The sequence below is a fragment of the Scyliorhinus torazame genome, chromosome 7 (genome assembly GCF_047496885.1).
Source record: "Scyliorhinus torazame isolate Kashiwa2021f chromosome 7, sScyTor2.1, whole genome shotgun sequence".
NCBI classification, from domain to species: domain Eukaryota; kingdom Metazoa; phylum Chordata; class Chondrichthyes; order Carcharhiniformes; family Scyliorhinidae; genus Scyliorhinus; species Scyliorhinus torazame.
The window spans coordinates 22,446,810-22,466,245 of record NC_092713.1 but is presented as its reverse complement, the minus strand read 5'-3'; the positions used below and the strand labels follow the sequence as shown (position 1 = coordinate 22,466,245).

Below are 19,436 nucleotides of genomic sequence, written 5' to 3'. Positions count from 1 at the left end.
AAAAAAAAATTTTAAATTATTATTGTTGAGTAACCTTTTTGGCCCTGAGACTTTTTGAATTCTCATTTAAAGTTTTTTAATGCTATTTCAGTTCTTACCTTAATCCCATGTGTATATAATATTCCTTATTTTGTTCTCTGTAAATTGATTAGAAAGTGAAGGATAATCAGTGCTATTTACTTCCTGGCTTGCTGTCTGTGGGAATTCTTCAATTTGATTGGTTGCATAGTCAGTTTGAAAACATCACTGCTGGGCATCAGAGATCCCTATGTATGGTACTAAATGATATTAACATCTAAGCACAGAGACTGCTGGACCTTAGCAGGCGCCTCACTTCAAGGTCAGTGGCGAGCCCTGTGACTTCACCGCTGACCTCAGAATTCAGCCCAATGTGTTCTGTCGTCGGTTGTAATTTCCCTCCCGAACAGCGCTGTGGGGGTACCTACAGCACGTGGACTGCAGCGGTTCAAGAAGGCACCTGCACTCAAGGCTAATCAGGGATATGCAACAGATGTCGGCCATACCCAGCAACAGCCACACTGCATGAAATAAGCACAGGAAATAGCTTTAAAGGATGACATAGGAATTCTGCCGCTCTGATCCGTCGTATGTAGAATTTAAAAAATGTTTGGATTCACACGGGCTGTTTATCATGCTTCTTTGTGTACGATGAACTGCTGCTGAAGCTCAGCCACTGTTGTTATTCAGGCACTATTCAGGCACTCCGTTTGTGCACAGCAAGCTGCCCTAAATAGCATAGCGATGAAAAAGCAGTTAATCAGTATTATGGTTGAGGAAGCAACGTTGGCCCTGCTACGATTAATATAATGGCATCTTGAACACCCACCTGAACAACAAGGTTTAATATTTCATCCAAGAGATCTAACGGTGCAGTTAAGTATCAGTCGAGACCATGAGCTCTAGTCCCATGCAGTGGGACCAGTGCTACCAACATAGGCTTCTGCTGTTTGAGCTCCCTCGTGCTAAACGCATGAGTGGAGTAAGATGGTTACATAACTATTGTTCCCCACATGGTCAGGAGTTTTACTTTTCCTTTATTCTTTCATGGAATGTGGGTGTTGCTGGTTGAGCCAGCATTTGTTGCCCATCCCTAATTGGGGCTGGTTTAGCACAGCGGGCTAAACAGCTGGCTTGTAATACAGAACAATGCCAGCAGCGCAGTTTCAATTCCCGTACCGGACTCCCCGAACAGGCGCCGGAATGCGGCGACTATGGGCTTTTCACAGTAACTTCATTGAAGCCTACTTGTGACAATAAGCGATTATTATTACTATTATTATTATTAATTACCCTTGAACTGAGTGGCTTCAGGGCAGTTAAGAGCCAACCACGTTGCTGTGGATCTGGAGTCACGTGTAGGTAGGCCAGACAAGGTAAGGGTGGTAAAGTTCCTTCACCAGAGGGCATTAATGAACCAGATGGGTTTTTTTTAATGACAATCGATCCATAGTCGCCATTCGTATTCAATTACAGATTTATGAATTGAATTTAAATTCCACCAGGTGCTGTGGTGGGATTTGAACCCATGTCCCATTAGCCTGGGGTTCCTGGATTACGAGCCCAGTGATAATATCACTATGCCACCATCACCCCCAACCTGTACTGTTGTGAGAAAGCATCAAGCAGCAGGGCCTGGATGTTTCCTTCACAAGGAATGGGGGGTTATCCCAAACTTGGTTGCGTAGTCACAAAGAATTAAGAGCTTGCACTTATAAGCTGCCTTTCACTGTGGGGAGATAGTGCTGGAGTGGTAAAGTCACTGGACTTCTAATGTAGCAGCGCAGCTAATGCTTTGTCAACATGGGTTCAAATCCCATTGTGGTAGTTGGTGCAATTCAATTAATTAATTCATCTAATTTTTTTTTGGAGTGGGTGTAAAAACCCATCTGGTTTCCTGGTTCTCTGTAGTGAAGGAAATCTGCTGTCCTTACCCGGTCTGGCCTACATGTGACTCCAGGCCCGCAGAGATCCATGGAGTCTTCCAGGAGAGGCGGGAAAACTCCGGTCAATCCCCTGCTGGTTGGGCAATCATGCCTGTTCCAGGGAAAGACTCCGATACTGGGAAGGCTGGTTCCTGGGAGACTCGTTTCCACACCGAGCACCCACATCAGTAAAGAATGTAACACCTGCATCGAAGGCTGGAGCCAAAATCCAGATACCTGCGTATGCTCCTGCAGAGCTCGTGCCAAGGGTGTTAATGCTGGAAACATCTCTCTCCTCAAAAACGCTGCACTTTTAGATCGGATTGCTCACCTGTCCATCATCGGCTCCAGAGCTCTGAGCGGAAGCATTGGAATACACAAGGGGACAGATGTGAATGGGACAAGGGGACAGATGTGAACGGGCACATGCCAAACACAACTACCTTTTCAGCCCATCACATGGCCAACCCCACTCTTGTTTTCTTCCAAAATACGAACAAAACACAATAGCCGTACAAGCTCAATCTCTTCCTAACGGTTGACCTCACACCAACCTAGCGCCTGTGATACGCAAGTACAGCTCATCAGAAAGGAGTATCCAATCTGGAAAGGTTATCATTTGAGTGTACTGGCTGCGAGCAGCGGGCTATAATTTAGCTGCCGTATTTTAGTAGTCCCGCAGGCTGGTTATTAAACTGTCTGTTTAGATGTGTCACAAGAGCCTAGATTGAAACAACTACAGTCATTAAACTAAATAAAAGGAAGATATTGGTTTTTCTGCAGCTTCTGTCAGCTGTTTGAATAGCTGAGCATAAATTGGCCCAAATAATCCGCAGTTGGGTACAATAGTAAGCTTTTTTTTTAAACAGGAGTTAATATTTTCCAATAAGGCAACGTTAGTCAACGTTAGGCAACGTTAAGGAGGTTGAGGGGCGACCTGATAGAGGTATACAAAATTATGAGGGGCATAGTCAGAGTGGATAGTCAGAGGCTTTTCCCCAGGGTAGAGGGGTCAATTACTAGGGGGCATAGGTTTAAGGTGAGAGGGGCAAGGTTTAGAGTAGATGTACGAGGCAAGTTTTTTACGCAGAGGGTAGTGGGTACCTGGAACTCGCTACCGGAGGAGGTAGTGGAAGCAGGGACGATAGGGACATTTAAGGGGCATCTTGACAAATTTATGAATAGGATGGGAATAGAAGGATACGGACCCAGGAAGTGTAGAAGATTGTAGTTTAGTCTGGCAGTATGGTCGGCACGGGCTTGGAGGGCCGAAGGGCCTGTTCCTGTGCTGTACATTTCTTTGTTCTTTGTTTGTTCTTAGTCGTCTTCATGCACCATTATTTCTCATCTTTTGATTTATTTAATATAACTATTATGCTGATGGTCAGTTGGAAAATAATTAAAAATCAGAGTGTCCCTGTAATCACGTGAGTGTATTCCGTGATTCCATACAGTGCGCAAAGAAATGGGTTTCTTTTGTGCTGCTATTTTTACCCACTTTACAGGTGAGATGTGGGTGGGCAACTTCCCAGTCGCTCGGAGGCAGCTTTGGAGACAGAGGGGGAGTGTGGTAAACTGGAACTCTCGGGTCACCTTCCCACCTCCCAAGTACTTTTCCCAGAGACGGGATCCGAGCAGCACTGGCCACCCGGAAGGCAGTAATCATAGAATTTACAGTGCAGAAGGAGGCCATTCGGCCCATTGAGTCTGCACCGGCTCTTGGAAGGTCAACACCTCCACCCTATCCCCATAACCCAGTAACCCCACCCAACACTAAGGGCAATGTATCACGGCCAATCGACCTAACCTGCACATCTTTGGACTGTGGGAGGAAACCGGAGCACCCGGAGGAAACCCACGCATACGTGGGGAGGATGTGCAGACTCCGCTGTATGGCTGTAGCCAATTAAGGCGTTTAAAAGGGCAATGAAGCACTTAAGTAGAATCAAAGTACTGTGGATGTTGGAACTCTGAAGTATAAGCAGGGAGTGCTGTAAATAATCAGCAGTCTGGCAGCATCTGTGGAGAGAGAACCAGACTAAAGGTTTTGGAGTGATCTGAGGCTCTCTTGCGCTTGATTCAGCTTCTGAGGGAGAGTCTCACGGACTCGCAACATTAACTCTGTTTTCCCCTCTGCAGATGCTGCCAGAGCTGCAGCGTTTTGCCAGCATTTCCTGGTTGTATTTCTGATTTCGAGCATCGGTGGTATTTTGCTTTTATTTCAGTTGGAATGAATGGCTCATTCTCAGGATGGTGGGATGTCGCTAATGGGGCACCGTAAGGATCTGTGCTCGCTCCACAGCTGTCCACAATCTATAGCAATGATTTGGATGTTGGGTCCAGCTGTAATAATTCCAGATTTGCTGATGGCACAAAGCTGGTTGGGAATGTGAGTTGTGAGGAGGAGGCTTCAAGGGGATTTGGGCATGCTAAATATGGCACGTGGAATATCATGTGAATTAATGTGCAGTTATTCACCTTGGTGGAAAAAAACGAAAAGGCAGGGTATTTCTTAAATGGTGAGAGCTCGGGAGGTACATGTGTCCAAAGTGTGCCCTTGTTCATTAGACACTATCAGTTAGCAGACAGGTCCAGCCAGCAGTTAGGAAGGCAAATTGTATGTTAGCCTTGATCACCGGGAGATTTAAGTACAGGAATAAAGATGTCTTGTTGCAATCGTATTGAGCCCTGGTGAGACCACACCTGGAGTATTGTGTTTCTGCAATACAGTTTTGTATCCATTATCTAAGGAGGGCCATAGCGAGAGTGCAACGGAGTTCACCAGATTACCCTCCCGGGGTGGTGGGATTATTTTATGAAGAGAGATTGAGGAGACTGGGTTTATTCCCTAGAGTTTCACAGAATGAGGGCCGACTGTCGTGTTGGTTGTTCCGATACACAAATGACCCAACACGGCTGTAGATGGTACAACTCTCTTTTATAGTCTTAAACAATAACAACTAATAACTGCTGGCTGAGGTTCGTGCTTCACCAGCTAACCTGTGGACCCAGCCCTATCACTATCTTGGTGAGGCATTCAGCACATGGTCTATGTCTGAGTGGCACGCTGTGAGCTCTGTGCTCTGAGCTATCTCCTGGTAGAATCAGCGGGAACTGTGGTGTTCCCTGTTTTATAGTGCGTGTGCTCTCACTGGTCATTGGCTGCGATGTTGTGTGTGTGTTGGTTGGTCCAACTGCCTGTCCATCAGTTTGTGTGTGATTGCACCATGATATGCTGATGTGGCTATCATGACATCCCCCCTTTTTACAAGGATGTGTGCCTACATGCTAATAAATATAAGTGTGTACTGAGTGCATCTGAGTATGTGTGTGCAATATTTACAACATGTACATGAGGCTAAACTATATACATAGGAAGGTGTCAGGTGCAACAGAGCAACGAGGTTGTACCAATAACAGAACAAATGCAATCAGCAAATATCGAAAGAGAACTTCTGGAACGACAAGAAAGAAACACGTTAACAGTATTGCAAAACAATGCAGTGAGTCCAATGTGCTAACAGGCTCATACGTCAAGTCTATCAGGTGGGCGACGAATTCGGGTTGACCGTTAGGGTGGCACACCACTCATCGCCCGGATCAATGCTGTGCACTGGCAGCGGCTGGTGGTTCCAACTTGGGGACATCCGGTTCTTGTTTATTACCGCAACGCAGAAAGGTTCCCTGTCTTCGGTATCACTGGTCTGCATGTTGTCAGGATATGACTCAGTATATGGGGGCTGAATGGCCCGCACGTCCCTGCGAGGCTGGCGGAATTGTTGGGAGTTGGCAGGTTGAGCTGCTCGACAGCAGGCAGCATAGTGGCCCATCCTGCCACAGCGGAGGCATTGTCGCGTTTTGGCCGGACATTGCCGCTTTAAGTGGGCGGAGCCACAGTTGCCGCATGTCATGATGTCATGGTGTTCGTTGCATGCACGGTGCGGTCCTGCGTAGAGCGCGCCTGCGCATCCTGTCCTTCTGCGTCGACGTCCCCTCTTTTGGCGCATACAAGCACAGGAGGCCTCGGAAAGCGCGCGAAATGGCCGCCCTCGGCCGGGCCGCGGGCCGGGAGGAACTAGATCGATTGGACACGCTCCGCCTCGTAGGACCCCTGCCGTGCCGATTCGGCCACCTGGAGTTGGGAGTACTGGCTGGTCGTGTTCTCGTGGAGGACGCTGGTCTCGATGGCAGTCGCTCGGGTGAGGCGATACCGTCTTGTATCTTGTCTTGTCCTCGCCTTCCGCGAATGCCAGGGAGTTATAGATGTGGATGGCGTGTTGTCCCGCCGTGGAGAGGAGAAGGGCGATCTTCCTGGTGTCCAATGTATTCTCCCTGTCTGTGGTTTCTAGGAAGAGTTGGAACGCTGTTTAAACAGCTTCCAGTTGACGCCAAGATTTCCAGCGATTCGGAGCGGCTGCGGCGGGCTGATGGTCTCCATGGAGCAGGATGGCGGATTTCTGAAAGGGTGCAGGTAGGTCACACGGTCGCTGGTTAGCTTCCACAACTGGTATCATGTCGTGTTGGGTGTTCTGCTGCACAAATGACCCAACACGGTTGTATATGGTACAACTCTGTTTTATTGTCTTAAACAATAACAACTAATAACTGCTGGCTGAGTTTGTGCTTCACCAGTTAACCTGTGGACCCAGCTCTATCACTATCTTAGTGAGGCACTCAGCGCATGGTGTATGTCTGAGTGCCACACTGTGAGCTCTGTGCTCTGAGCTATCTCCTGGTAGAATGAGCGGGAACTGTGGTGTTCCCTGTTTTATAGTGCGTGTGCTCTCACTGGTGATTGGCTGCGATGTTGTGTGTGTGCTGGTTGGTCCAACTACTTGTCCATCAGTGTGTGTGTGAGATTGCACTATGATATGTTAATGTGGATATCGTGACACCGACCTCATTGAAACATACAAAACTCTTTCAGGGTGTACGTAGGTAAGTGTCGCGATCTACCGGCTTCGTTGCGTCCGATCTACTGGCCTCTTGCAAGATTTAACGGCGCCTCGCGAGATCTAATGAGAACTCACGAGGTGTCGGATTCTGGATCCCGCCAGCAATGAGCAGGATCCAGATTTGCATGTTCAACAGCGCAATCAGACTCACTTGAATGTGTTCTCGACGGAGTTACCCAAGGTGCAGGATCTAAAGGCGAGTGCCGTTTAACACCGGTCTCCATCAATGTGGAACAGGCGTACTGGGGGGGAAGGTTGGGGGGGTTGGGGGAGAGAGGGTTGGGTGGGGGGGGGGAAGGGTCGGGGGGGTTGGGGGGGGTTGGGGGAGGGGGTTTGGAGGGGGAGGGTCGGGGGCTTGGAGGGGAGGGTTGGGGGTTGGAGGGGGAGGGTCGGGGGTTGGAGGGGGAGGGTCGGGGGTTGGAGGGGAGGGTCGGGGGGTTGGAGGGGGAGGGTCGGGGGGGTCGTCCCCATGGCGATCGGAGGCGCTGGATGGTTGGGCTCTGGGCAGAGTGGTACTCTGGCATCCCTGATGCCCCTTTGGCACTGCCAGCCTGGCACCCTGGCAACGTCACCTGAGCACCCTGGCAGTGCCTTTCTGGCAGTGCCACGATGCCTGGCAGAATCTTGCCCGTGCCGGAGATTGGGCTTGGGGTTGCCCTGCCCTTATGAGGTGGGTACGGGGGAACTCAAGGATCCCTTCATTGGTACATTTGGGCATTGGGGGCGTCCGGAGGCCGTGGTGATGGTGTTCCGATCTCTTCCTGCACTGGCGAGAGTAGCTCGATAGTGCAGGAAGCGGGAGCAAGGGTGGCGTGGGATGTTCCTCGCCGAGGCCCAGAAACAAAGCAGAATAGCATATACTAGCGGGGTCGTTCTCAGTGCTGCCGGCACCGAGAAACACCCAACTAAACAGTTCCGACACGGGACTCTGTTTCATTTCTGTTAAATCGCACCCAAGACATAATATCAGGATCAGAGATCGGCCATTGAAGACTGAAATGAGGAGGAATTTCTTCACTCGGAGGGTGATGCATCTTTGGAATTCTCAACCTCAGAGAGCCGTGGAAGCTCAATTGAGCATGTTCAAGAAATGGATAGGTTTCTGGATACTGATGGTATCACAGGGCATGGGGACCGCACTGGAAAGTGGTATTGAGGTGGATAATCAGCCATGATCTAATTGAATGGTGGAGCAGGCTCGATGGGCTGAATGGCCTCCTCCTGTTCCTATATTCTTATGTACAATACTCAGCTGCCGTGTAACTTCTAAAGACTGTTGAAGAATTTATTGCCAGTGTCTGTCCATATCTTAGTCGTGCCATTGAGCTGTGAGATAGTGGAGATAGATGTCTCCCAAGGCCACCTGTATGTAACTTTTCAGTCTCTCTATGGACACTGATGCTGCCTGCAGGGGCTTCCCACCCCTCCATCAGTTTTACCCTCAGCAAAGCTCTCCCACTGGTAGCTCTGTGGGGGCTGCTAGCCTCCAGTGGAATGGGCCATGTGATGTCCTGGGCTGGGGCCTGGAAACCACCTGGAGCTTTTCTATTTTAATCCCCGATCTGTGCCGAGCGAGTGACTTGGCAAATAACCAACTTGGGGGGGAATATGGTGGGGAGGGTTGACTAAAGGCCCAGTTCTGATCTGTCCAGCAGCGTTGTGTGTAAAGCTGTGCGAGTATGAATGCAGCGTGAGGACAGGACTCAGCACTACCGTGTTTTCCCCTGTCCCTTCCCTGTGTCCGACCGGCCCACCATCAGCCAAGATTCTCACACACAGAATGGGCAGTGCGACCACAGAGGCTGACCCATGGAGGAGTCAATGGGAAAATGAGGGAGACATTCAAGAAGAAACAGAAAAGCGCTCCAGATCATGCACAGTAAGTAAACCGTAGTTCATAGCTTGGGGAGGTGGTGGCGCAGTGGTAATGATCATCCAGTGACCCAGGCTAATACTCTGGGGGGCACGGGTTCAAATCCCACCATGGCAGCTGGTGGAATTCAAATTTGGTTCGTCAAATTCAGTGAATTAATAATTCTGGAATTGAAAATCTAGTCTCATTAACGGTGACTATGAAACCATTATCGATTGTCGTACAAACCCCTCTGGCTCACTGATGTCCTTCAGGGAAGGAAATCTGCCGCCCTTGCCCGCTCTGGCCTCCATGTGACTCCAGACCCACAGCAAGGTGGTTGACTTTTAACCGCCCTCTGAAATGGCCGAGCAAATTACTCAGTTCAAGGGCAATTAGGGATGGGCAATAATTGCTGGCCCAGCCAGCGAGGCCCTCATCGCGTGATTGAAAGAAAAGAGAATCGGCTTTGATTTTTGTACGTTAAGACCTGGAGAGGGGCCTAAATCTGGAGCCTTATGGCTTAAAAGCAAGAGTACCAACTGAATTCTTGTGCCAATGGATCATCGTTCTGGGCTTCAGGCACCAAAAGGGTTTGGGGAGCATCACCTCATCTCAGTGAGAGAATTAATCTGCATTGTGAAAGACCCCTGTAATTTCCTAAAACTGGTTCTCAGTTTCAATTTCAGTGAGAGGTTGCCTGGTGTGATCGAACAAAGAAAAGTACAGCACAGGAACAGGCCCTTCAGCCCTCAAAGCCTGCGCCGATCATGCTGCCCATCTGAACTGAAACCTTCTGCACTTCTGGGGTCCGTATCCCTCTATTCCCATCCTATTCATGTGTTTGTCAAGATGCCCCTTCAACGCCGCATTCGTAGCTGCTTCTACCCTCTGTGTAAAACGTTTGCCTCGCGCATCTCCTCTAAACTTTCTCCCTCGCACCTTAAACCTGCTGACATTTAGAACATAGAACATACAGTGCAGAAGGAGGCCATTCGGCCCATCGAGTCTGCACCGATCCACTTTCACCCTCACTTCCACCCTATTCCCATACCCCAATAACCCCTCCTAACCTTTTTGGTCACAAAGGGCAATTTATCATGGCCAATCCACCTGACCTGCACGTCTTTGGACTGTGGGAGGAAACCGGAGCACCCGGAGGAAACCCACGCACACACGGGGAGAACGTGCAGACTCCGCACAGACAGTGATCCAGCGGGGAATCGAACCTGGGACCCTGGCGCTGTGAAGCCACATTTACACTGATGTTGTGGAGGAGGGAGGGAGCACTCCCGAGGGTGGGCTGAAGTCACATTGGAGGGGGCCAGCCCTCACCACACCTTACCTGAGACAGCTGTTTTACCAGGGCAAACACAACCTCAGAAGTTTGCAAATTAAACTTCAAATACAAATGGAAAATGCTCAGCAGGTCAGGCAACATCTGGGGAGAGAGAAACAGAGTTAACAAGAGCGATCCACCGGTCACGCTGCACCTGAAGAGCAGCTCGCCGCGGCGGGGCATGGCCAATGAAAGCCAGGAGACCCTGCTCCAGGGATCTACACGGCTCGCAACACCACGCGGGATCCAACGCAATCTGGCAAGAATGGGCGGGATCACTTTTTGGGAAATCTGCATATTAGAGCAAAACAGTTAGTCTCACTCTAATCATAGAATCATAGAATTTACAGTGCAGAAGGCACCCTCGGCACGAACATGCGCAAGAAAAAATGCCTGCTTGGCACCTTGGCAGTGCCGGCCAGCACTGCCAGGATGCATGGTTGGGACCAGCAGTGCCAGGGCACCAACCTGCCCAAAGGACATTCAGCTGGGGCCCTCCGCTGCCCTGGGAGACTCCCATGTGTGCCGTTCTGTCTGGTCCCTGTTTGTGGAGACCAATGCTGAACAGTGATCTCCGAGGCAAAGGGGATGAATCCCAAACCTCTTGGCGGCACGGTTGCACTGTGGTTAGCACTGTTTCTCCATAGATCTAGGGTCCCACTTTTGATTCCCAGCTTGGGTCACTGTCTGCGTGGAGTCTGCACGTTCTCCCCGTGTCTGCGTGGGTTTCCTCCGGGTGCTCCGGTTTCCTCCCACAGTCCAAAGATGTGCAGGTTAGGTGGATTGGCCAGGCTAAATTGTCCCTTAGTGTCCAAAAGGGTTGGACAACATTACAGGGATGGGGGGGGGGGGGGGGGGCGCGCGGGCCTAGATGGGGATCTCTTTCGGAGGGTCGGTGCAGACCCGATGGGCCGAATGGCCTCCTTCTGCACTGTAGGAATTCTAGGACTCTGAAAGGGAGAGAGGAAGCTAAAACAATTATAATCACTGGGAAACTATTGGAACTAAAGGCTTACAAGCCCCCTGGTCCTGATGACCTGCATCTTGGAGTCTGAAAAGAAAAGAAAAGGCTGCTGAGATAGAAGATGCATTGGTTTTAATTTTCTAAAATCCCCTAGATTCTGGAAGTGTCCCATCAGATTGGAAAATAGTGAATGTAATCCTTCCGTACAAGAAAGGAATATCCAATTCAGTTAGCATAATATCTGTTTTAGGGAATATGCTGAAATCTATTGATAACGAGGTTATAGCGGGACATTTAGAAATTCTTACGGTAATCAGGCTGAATTAACATGATTTTGTGATGGGGAATTTTTTTTTTGTCTAACTTACTGGTGCTCCGGTTACCGTGTGCTCCAGTAACCTCCCATTCTCTAAAGATTCGGTGGATTGGCCATGCTAAATTGCTGCTTAGTGTCCAGTGGTTGGCCAGGGTTATGAGGGTAGGGCAGGATTTGGGCTATGGGAGGAACCCAGAGCACCCAGAAGAAATCCACGTAGACACAGGGAGAATGCACCTTGGACAGGGAGCTCTTTCAGAGGGTCAGCGCAGACTCAGTGGGCCAAACGGCCTCCTTCTGCACTGTAGGGATTCTATGAAAGATGATCTATGAAGTCGACACGGCACACCAAGAAGAAACACAACCCTACCTCTTGGTGAGGTCAAAGATCCTGGATTTTCACATCAGAATGCAGGCATTTCGATTAACAGGCATCTCAAAATTGAACACCGGAGCCTGTGTTGTGGCCCACCATTGGACAAAGAACCGTGACTGAGAGATCTCTGGTTTTGAAGAACACACACCACTCTATGGGCTTGGAGGCATCCAGCGTCCCGTAATCGGCAAGATTCTAAACCACTAATATATTCCAAGAACAAATCTTCAAGCTGAGGTACGTCATCCATAACCAGTCGTTTGCTCTCTTGAGCAGAGCTCCTCAAAATGGCAGGAGGTGTCAAGGCAACCGCTGTCGTAAATTACGCACATCTGGAAGTTCCCCAAGAGCTCAAACAATAAAGAGTATCGTGACTGGGACTTCAGCCCTGAATTGTTTTCTGTCTTTGCAGAGCAGGTTTGTACAGGGACACTCCTGGCCAAGGGGCTGGGCGTCTCTCATTGGTCAGACCAGCCAACCACTCAGGCAGTTACCATGGCGGCTCCAGTGGAGGATAGACGAGAGAGTAAACAACGGACAAAAGAGACTCAACCTCCGATGGCTGTTGATGAGGTCAACACTGTGACCTCAGAGCGAGAGCTGCCAGCATGACAGCCCAACAGATGATGGTGGAACCAAGTAGCAGTCGTCCATTGTGGAGAGCACACCACACGGCCAAATGGAAAAGTGTACTTACTAAAAACCATGGACGGGATTCTCCCGTCGCCGAAAGCGCGTTCGGCGATTGGCCGGCGAATACCCGCTTCCGACCAAATCGGGGGCGGTGGGCAGAGTACGCCACGCGCCCCACCGACGGCCTCACGGCGTTGCCTGAGGCCCATCCCCCGTTGCTCCGCCCCCGACCGACCTAGTTGCCGACGGCATCAGTCGCGTGTGGTCTCACCCGTTGGGAACCCGGCATGGCGGCTGTGGGCTCAGTCCAGCGCTGCCACAGTCGGGGGAGGGCCGGTCCACAGGCAGGGTTTGCCAGGGGCAGGGAGCACTGTTGAGGGGTTGTCCAGGGCACCCGAGCCGGCCAAAGAGGGGGCACTATTTTGCAGGCTGGGTCAGCGGCCGCTGCAAGCCACCGGCGCGCACATGCGCGGCCATGGACCCAGCAATCCTCTGGGCCTTACCTGCAGCTGGAGCCGGGTGCTCTACGCCGCGTGCCTGCTAGCCTCCAGCCAAACGGAAGATCGGTGACCGTTTTGCGCCGGATTTCCGGTCGTAAAACGCCACCTTTCCCACGCCGGCGTGAAGGCATAGCCTCAGAATCAGAGAATCCAGCCCCATATCCTCACAACATGGCCATGTTCCATCACAGAGGACATTGTGACCCACAGGGCAAAGGAAGAGGAGGGAGAACAGACATGGGGACAAGCACAATGTCCGTCTACCCCACAGAAAATGGAATGAACAACTGCCAATCACCACAGCTGCTGAATCGGTGCAGAGCGATTCAACACCAGGGAATGGAAGAAGAGGATAAAAGGGTAGCAAATGCCAGGACAACCTTCAGTTCAGCAGAGATGACCTGCAACGACGGAGCCTAGCAATCGTCCGACAATTGGGCGAACGAGATGTGGAAGGTTTATCAGGTCCCTAGGTCGCCTGATCCTATGAATTCAGAGGTTTGAAGGGACAGAGATGGGGTGCAATTAACAATGTAAATACAAGGAGTTAGCCAGAGTAATACATTGGACAAAGACTTAGCGGGAGGTGTAGTATAAGAGTCTGGAACATATCGGGTTAACGTGGGTCTGAGTACCACCCGCACAGTGATGTAAGAGAACACTTGACCCGCACCTAGGGGTCAATCTCGCGTTAGACAGAGCAGTGTACACGTACAAGCATGGAAATAGCTCCGAGCTTTTACCCTTTACTGCAGATACGTACACAGTTCTTGTGGATAATAAATACACAACAGTTAACCTACTTAAGATTATGAGGGCTCCATTCCTACCAAACAGTATCCAGGTTTATCAGCACGGTAGCACAAGTGATTAGCACTGTGGCTTCACAGCGCCAGGGTCCCAGGTTCGATTCCCAGCTGGGTCACTGTCTGTGCGGAGTCTGCACGTTCTCCCCGTGTCTGCGTGGGTTTCGTCCGGGTGCTCCGGTTTCCTCCCACAGTCCAAAGACGTGCAGGTTAGGTGGATTGGCCATGATGAATTGCCCTCAGTGACCAAAAAAGGTTATGAGGGGTTATTGGGTTACGGGGATTTGTGCTTAAGTGGGTCGGTACAGTCTCGGTGGGCCGAATGGCCTCCTTCTGCACTGTATGTTCTATGTTAACACCTTACAACAGTGATGCTTGGTGAGGGATATATATTGGCCAGGACAACAAGGAGAACTTCCATGTTCCTTCCCAGAATATTGTCATTTTTTTTCCACCTGAGAGGGTGCCCAGGGCCTCAATTTAACATCTAATCCATGTTGCACTCACTGTAGGAGCTGCGGGTGATTCTTTTAGCTTGGGCCTACGTGCCATCCATAGCCATAAGAGGAATGTCATGCGGTTGTTTAATAGAAAAAGAGCACATTCAAATTAACAGCCCATGTCAACATGCCTTTGAAAGCTAAAATATATTGGTGAAAAAATGATCACATTTCCCACATTCTGAATAAAAGTCACAGCGCTGGAGATTTTGGGGTGGTTGGCTCCATCGACCTCGGGGATAAAGTCCTTGGGTTTAAAAGGTCAAATTCAATCAAGCTTGTGAATTATTCCATTGACAATCAGATGCCGGGTCAGCATCTCTCCTTCCCGGATTGGTAAATTTACGGATATGTTTGTTTTTAATCTCCTGAAGTGTTATTTGGTATTGTGCCATGATTTAGAGAGAAATCTGACAATGGGCTGGTTTTCACAACCAGGCAATCCCTGATTAAGATAAGCAGGAGGCAGGACAACCGAAGGGGGACATTGATCCCTATCAGAAGCACTTAGCTGCAGCAGAACTCTTTTGTCATCAATCATGACCTTTCTTTCAGTATGCCAATTCCCCTGTCAGTGATTCCATTCTTGGCTTGAGATCACGCTGTTTAACTACTCAATCCACTCAACTGCACTCCGTTTCTTATATTTTCCTTCCCACATTCTATAAGGTGTCAGTATTAACACAACTGATAGCTCCCTCACTTCTTAGTCAGAAGGATGTGGGTTCAAATCCCACAGCAGCAACCACGGGCGGGATTCTCTGACTGCCCGCCGGGTCGGAGAATCGCTGGGGGGCGGCGTGAATCCCTCCACCCCCCCCCCCCCCCCCCCCCCCCCCCCCCCCGGCCACTGAATTCTCTGGCACCGGAGATTCGGCGGGGGCGGGAATCGCGCCGCACCGGTCGGTGAGCCCCCCCCGGCGATTCTCGGGCCCGCAATGGGCCCGCGTGAGCGGGTCCTGGGGGGGGGCGCGGTGTGATCTGGCCCCGGGGGGTTGCCCCCACGGTGGCCTGGCCCGCGATCGGGGCCCACCGATCCGTGGGCGGGCCTGTGCCGTGGGGGCACTCTTTTCCCTCTGCCTCGGCCACAGTCTTCACCATGGCCGACGCGTAAGAGACCCCCCCTCCCCCTGCGCATGAGCGGGGATGACGTCAGCAGCCGCTGACGCTCCCGCGCAATGGTGGACTTCTGCCGGCCGGCGGAGTCCCTTCGGCCCCGGCTGGCGTGGCGCCAAAGGCCTTCCACACCAGCCGGCGGGATGGCAACCACTCCGGCGCGGGCCTAGCCCCTAAAGGTGAGGGCCTGGCCCCTAAAGGTGCAGAGAAATCCACACCTTTGGGGTGGCCCGACGCCGGAGTGGTTCACGCCACTCCATCCCGCCGGGACGCCCGCCCCGCCGGGTAGGGGAGAATCCCGCCCAAAGTTTCTGAAGGAATGCTGCACTGTCAGAGGTGCTGTCTCTCAGATAGAATTTTTAGAATTTACAGTGCAGAAGGAGATCATTCGGCCCATCGAGTCTGCACCGGCCCTTGGAACGAGCGCCCTACTTAAACCCACGACTCCGCCCTACTCTGTAACCCAGTAACCCTACCTAGCCTTTTTGACACTAAGGGGCAATTTAGCAGCATGGTAGCACAGTGGTTAGCACAGTTGCTTCACAGCTCCAGGGCCCCAGGTTCAATTCCCAGCTTGGGTCACTGTCTGTGCAGAGTCTGCACGTTTTCCCCATGCCCCATGTCTGCGTGGGTTTCCTCCGGGAGGCTCCAGTTTCCTCCCACAGTCCAAAGATGTGCCGGATTATGAGGGCCTGCAATCGGAATTTAGGGAGTTAGGAGATAAGTTTAAAAAGTAGGACCTCAAAGGTAGTAATCTCAGGATTGCTACCAGTGCCACGAGACAGTCAGAGTAGAAATTCAAGAATAATCAGAATGAATACGTGGCTTGAGAGATGGTGCAGGAGGGAGGGATTCAGATTTTGGGGACATTGGAACCGGTTCTGGGGGCGGTGGGACCATTACAAATCGGATGGTCTACACCTGGGCAGGACTGGAACCAATGTCCTAGGGGGTGCTTTTGCTAACACTGTTGGGGAGGTTTTAAACTAATGTGGCAGGGGGGTGGGAACCAGATTAGGAAGTTAGAGGTCAGTAAAGAGGCAGCAACTAAAGCCAGTAAGGTACTAGATAATAAACTCATTGTGACTAAGGGGAAGAGTAGACAGGGAAGAGATGATGAACGCAAAGGGACAGGTGGTCTGAGGTGCATTTGTTTTAATGCGAGAAGTGTAGCAGGTAAGGCAGATGAACTTAGGGCTTGGATTAGTATCTGGGAATATGATGTTATTGGTATTACTGAGACTTGGTTGAGGGAAGGGCAAGATTGGCAACTAAATATCCCAGGGTATAGATGCTTCAGGAGGGATAGAGAGGGAGGTAAAAGGGGTGGAGGAGTTGCATTACTGGTCAGAGATGATATCACAGCTATGATTAAGGAGGGCACGATGGAGGATTCGAGCACTGAGGCAATATGGGTAGAGCTAAGAAATAGGAAGGGTGCAGTAACATTGTTGGGGCTTTACTACAGGCCTCCCAAAAGCGAGCGTGAAGTAGAGGTACAAATATGTAGACAGATTATAGAGAAATGTAGGAGCAATAGGGTGGTCGTGATGTGAGATTTTAACTTCCCCAGCATTGAATGGGACTCATGTAGCGTTGGAGGAGAAAATGGAGCAGAATTTGTAAGGAGCATCCAAGAGAGTTTTTTAGAGCAGTATGTAAATAGTCCAACTCGGGAAGGGGCCATACTGGACCTGGTACTGGGGAATGATCCCAGCCAGGTGGTTGAAGTTTCAGTCGGTGATTACTTTGGGAATAGCGATCACAATTCCGTAAGTTTTAGAATACTCATGGACAAAGACGAGAGTGGTCCTAAAGGAAGAGTGCTAAATTGGGGAAAGGCCAAGTATAACAAAATTCGGAGAAGCTACGGAATGTGGATTGGGAGCAGCTGTTTAAGGGTAAATCCACATTTGAAATGTGGGAGTCTTTTAAGGAAAGGTTGATTAGAGCGCAGGACAGACATGTCCCTGTGAAAATGAGGGATAGAATAGATTAGGGAACCATGGATGATGGGTGTAATTGTGACACTAGCTAACATGAAAAAGGAAGCATATATAAGATCTAGGCGACTTAAAACTGATGAAGCTTTGGAGGAATATCGGGAAAGTAGGACAAATCTCAAACGCGCAATAAAGAGGCCGAAAAGGGGTCATGAAATATCTTTGGCTAACAGGGTTAAGGAAAATCCCAAAGCCTTTTATTCGTATATAAGGAGCAAGAGGGTAACTAGAGAAAGGATTGGCCCACTCAAAGACAAAAGAGGAAATTTATGCGTGGAGTCAGAGGAAATGGGTGAGATTCTTAATGAGTACTTTGCATCGGTATTTACCAAGGAGAGGGACATGACAGGTGTTGAGGTTAGGGATGGATGTTTAAATACTTTAGGTCAAGTTGGCATAAGGAAGGGGGAAGTTTTGGGTATTCTAAAAGGCATTAAGGTGGACAAGTCCACAGGTCCGGATGGGATCTATCCCAGGTTACTGAGGGAAGCGAGGGACGAAATAGCAGCATCCTTGATCACGGGTGAGGTCCCGGAGGACTGGAGAATTGCTAATGTTGTCCCTTTGTTTCAGAAGGGTAGCAGGGATAATCCAGGGAATTATAGACTTCAGTAAGGTGTTTGATAAAGTTTCCCATGGTAGGTTGATGGAAAAAGTGAAGTTGCATGGGGTTCAGGGTGTACTAGCTAAATGGATAAAGAACTGGCTGAGCAACAGGAGACATAGAGTAGTGATGGAAGGGAGTGTCTCAAAATGGAGAAGGGTGATTAGCGGTGTTCCACAGGGATCCGTGTTCGGACCACTGTTGTTTGTGATATACATAAATGATCTGGACGAAGATATAGGTGGTCTGATTAGCAAGTTTGCAGATGATACTAAGAGTGGTGGAGTTGCAGATAGCAAGGGGGACTGTCAGAGAATACAGCAAAATATAGATAGATTGGAGAGTTGGGCAGAGAAATGGCAGATGGAGTTCAATCCAGGCAAATGCGAGGTGATGCATTTTGGAAGATCCAATTCAAGACTATACGGTCAATGGAAGAGTCCTGGGGAAAATTGATGTACAAAGAGATCTGGAAGTTCTGGTCCATTGTACCCTGAAGGTCGATAGAGTGGTCAAGAAGGCATACAGCATGCTTGCCTTCATCGGATGGGGTATTGAGTACAAGAGTTGGCAGGTCATGTTACAGTTGTATAGGACTTTGGTTAGGCCACATTTGGAATACAGCGTGCAGTTCTGGTCGCCACATTATCAGAAGGATCTGGATGCTTTAGAGAGGGTGCAGAGGAGGTTCACCAGGATGTTGCCTGGTATGGAGGATGCTAGCTAGGAAGAAAGGTTGAGTAGATTAGGATTGTTTTTGTTGGAAAGACGGAGGTTGAGGGGGGACCTGATTGAGGTCTACAAAATTATGAGAGGTATGGACAGGCCGGATAGCAACAAGCTTTTTCCAAGAGTGGGGGTGTCAATTACAAGGGGTCACGATTTCAAGGTGAGAGGGGGAAAGTTTAAGGGAGATGTGCGTGGAAAGTTTTTACGCAGAGGGTGGTGGGTGCCTGGAACGCTTTGCCAGCGGAGGTGGTAGAGGCGGGCACGATAGCATCATTTAAGAAGACAGATATATGAACGGGCGGAGACAGAGGAAAGTAGATCCTTGGAAAATAGACGACAGGTTTAGATAAAGGATCTGGATCTACGCAGGCTGGGAGGGCCGAAGGGCCTGTTCCTGTGCTGTAACTTTCTTTGTTCTTTGTAGGTTAGGTGGATTGGCCATTCTAAATTGCCCTTAGTGCCCAAAAGGGTTAGGTGGGGTTACTGGGTTTCGGGGATAGGGTGGAGGAGTGGGCTTAAGTAGGGTGCTCTTTCCAAGGGCCGGTGCAGACTCGATGGGCCGAATGGTCACCTTCTGCAGTGTAAATTCTATGATTCTATGCTTAGATCTTCCACATTTACTTTCCGATGTGGGCAGAGGTATTTATTTTTGTCATCACGCCACGGGGCAGCCGGCACAGTCTGGAAATGTGCGTGTGTTTCTGTCTGCCAACGAGCAGCTTCAGCATTCCTTCGGCTTGAGCTCTGGGTTGCTGATCCGGTGAGTCTAAGGGAGGGAGCGGATGGGGAGGAAGGTGGGC

The 19,436-nt window shown here is 50.1% G+C and overlaps 1 protein-coding gene and 1 long non-coding RNA gene across 3 annotated transcripts in view; one reads left to right on the top strand and one right to left on the bottom strand.

Moving 5' to 3' along the window:
- The window catches only part of st6galnac3 (ST6 (alpha-N-acetyl-neuraminyl-2,3-beta-galactosyl-1,3)-N-acetylgalactosaminide alpha-2,6-sialyltransferase 3), a 283,945-nt gene that overhangs the window by 105,404 nt on the left and 159,105 nt on the right, over positions 1-19,436 (top strand). The window lies entirely within an intron of this gene.
- LOC140427260 (uncharacterized) overlaps positions 1-19,436 on the bottom strand; it is a 73,144-nt gene that overhangs the window by 52,895 nt on the left and 813 nt on the right. The window lies entirely within an intron of this gene.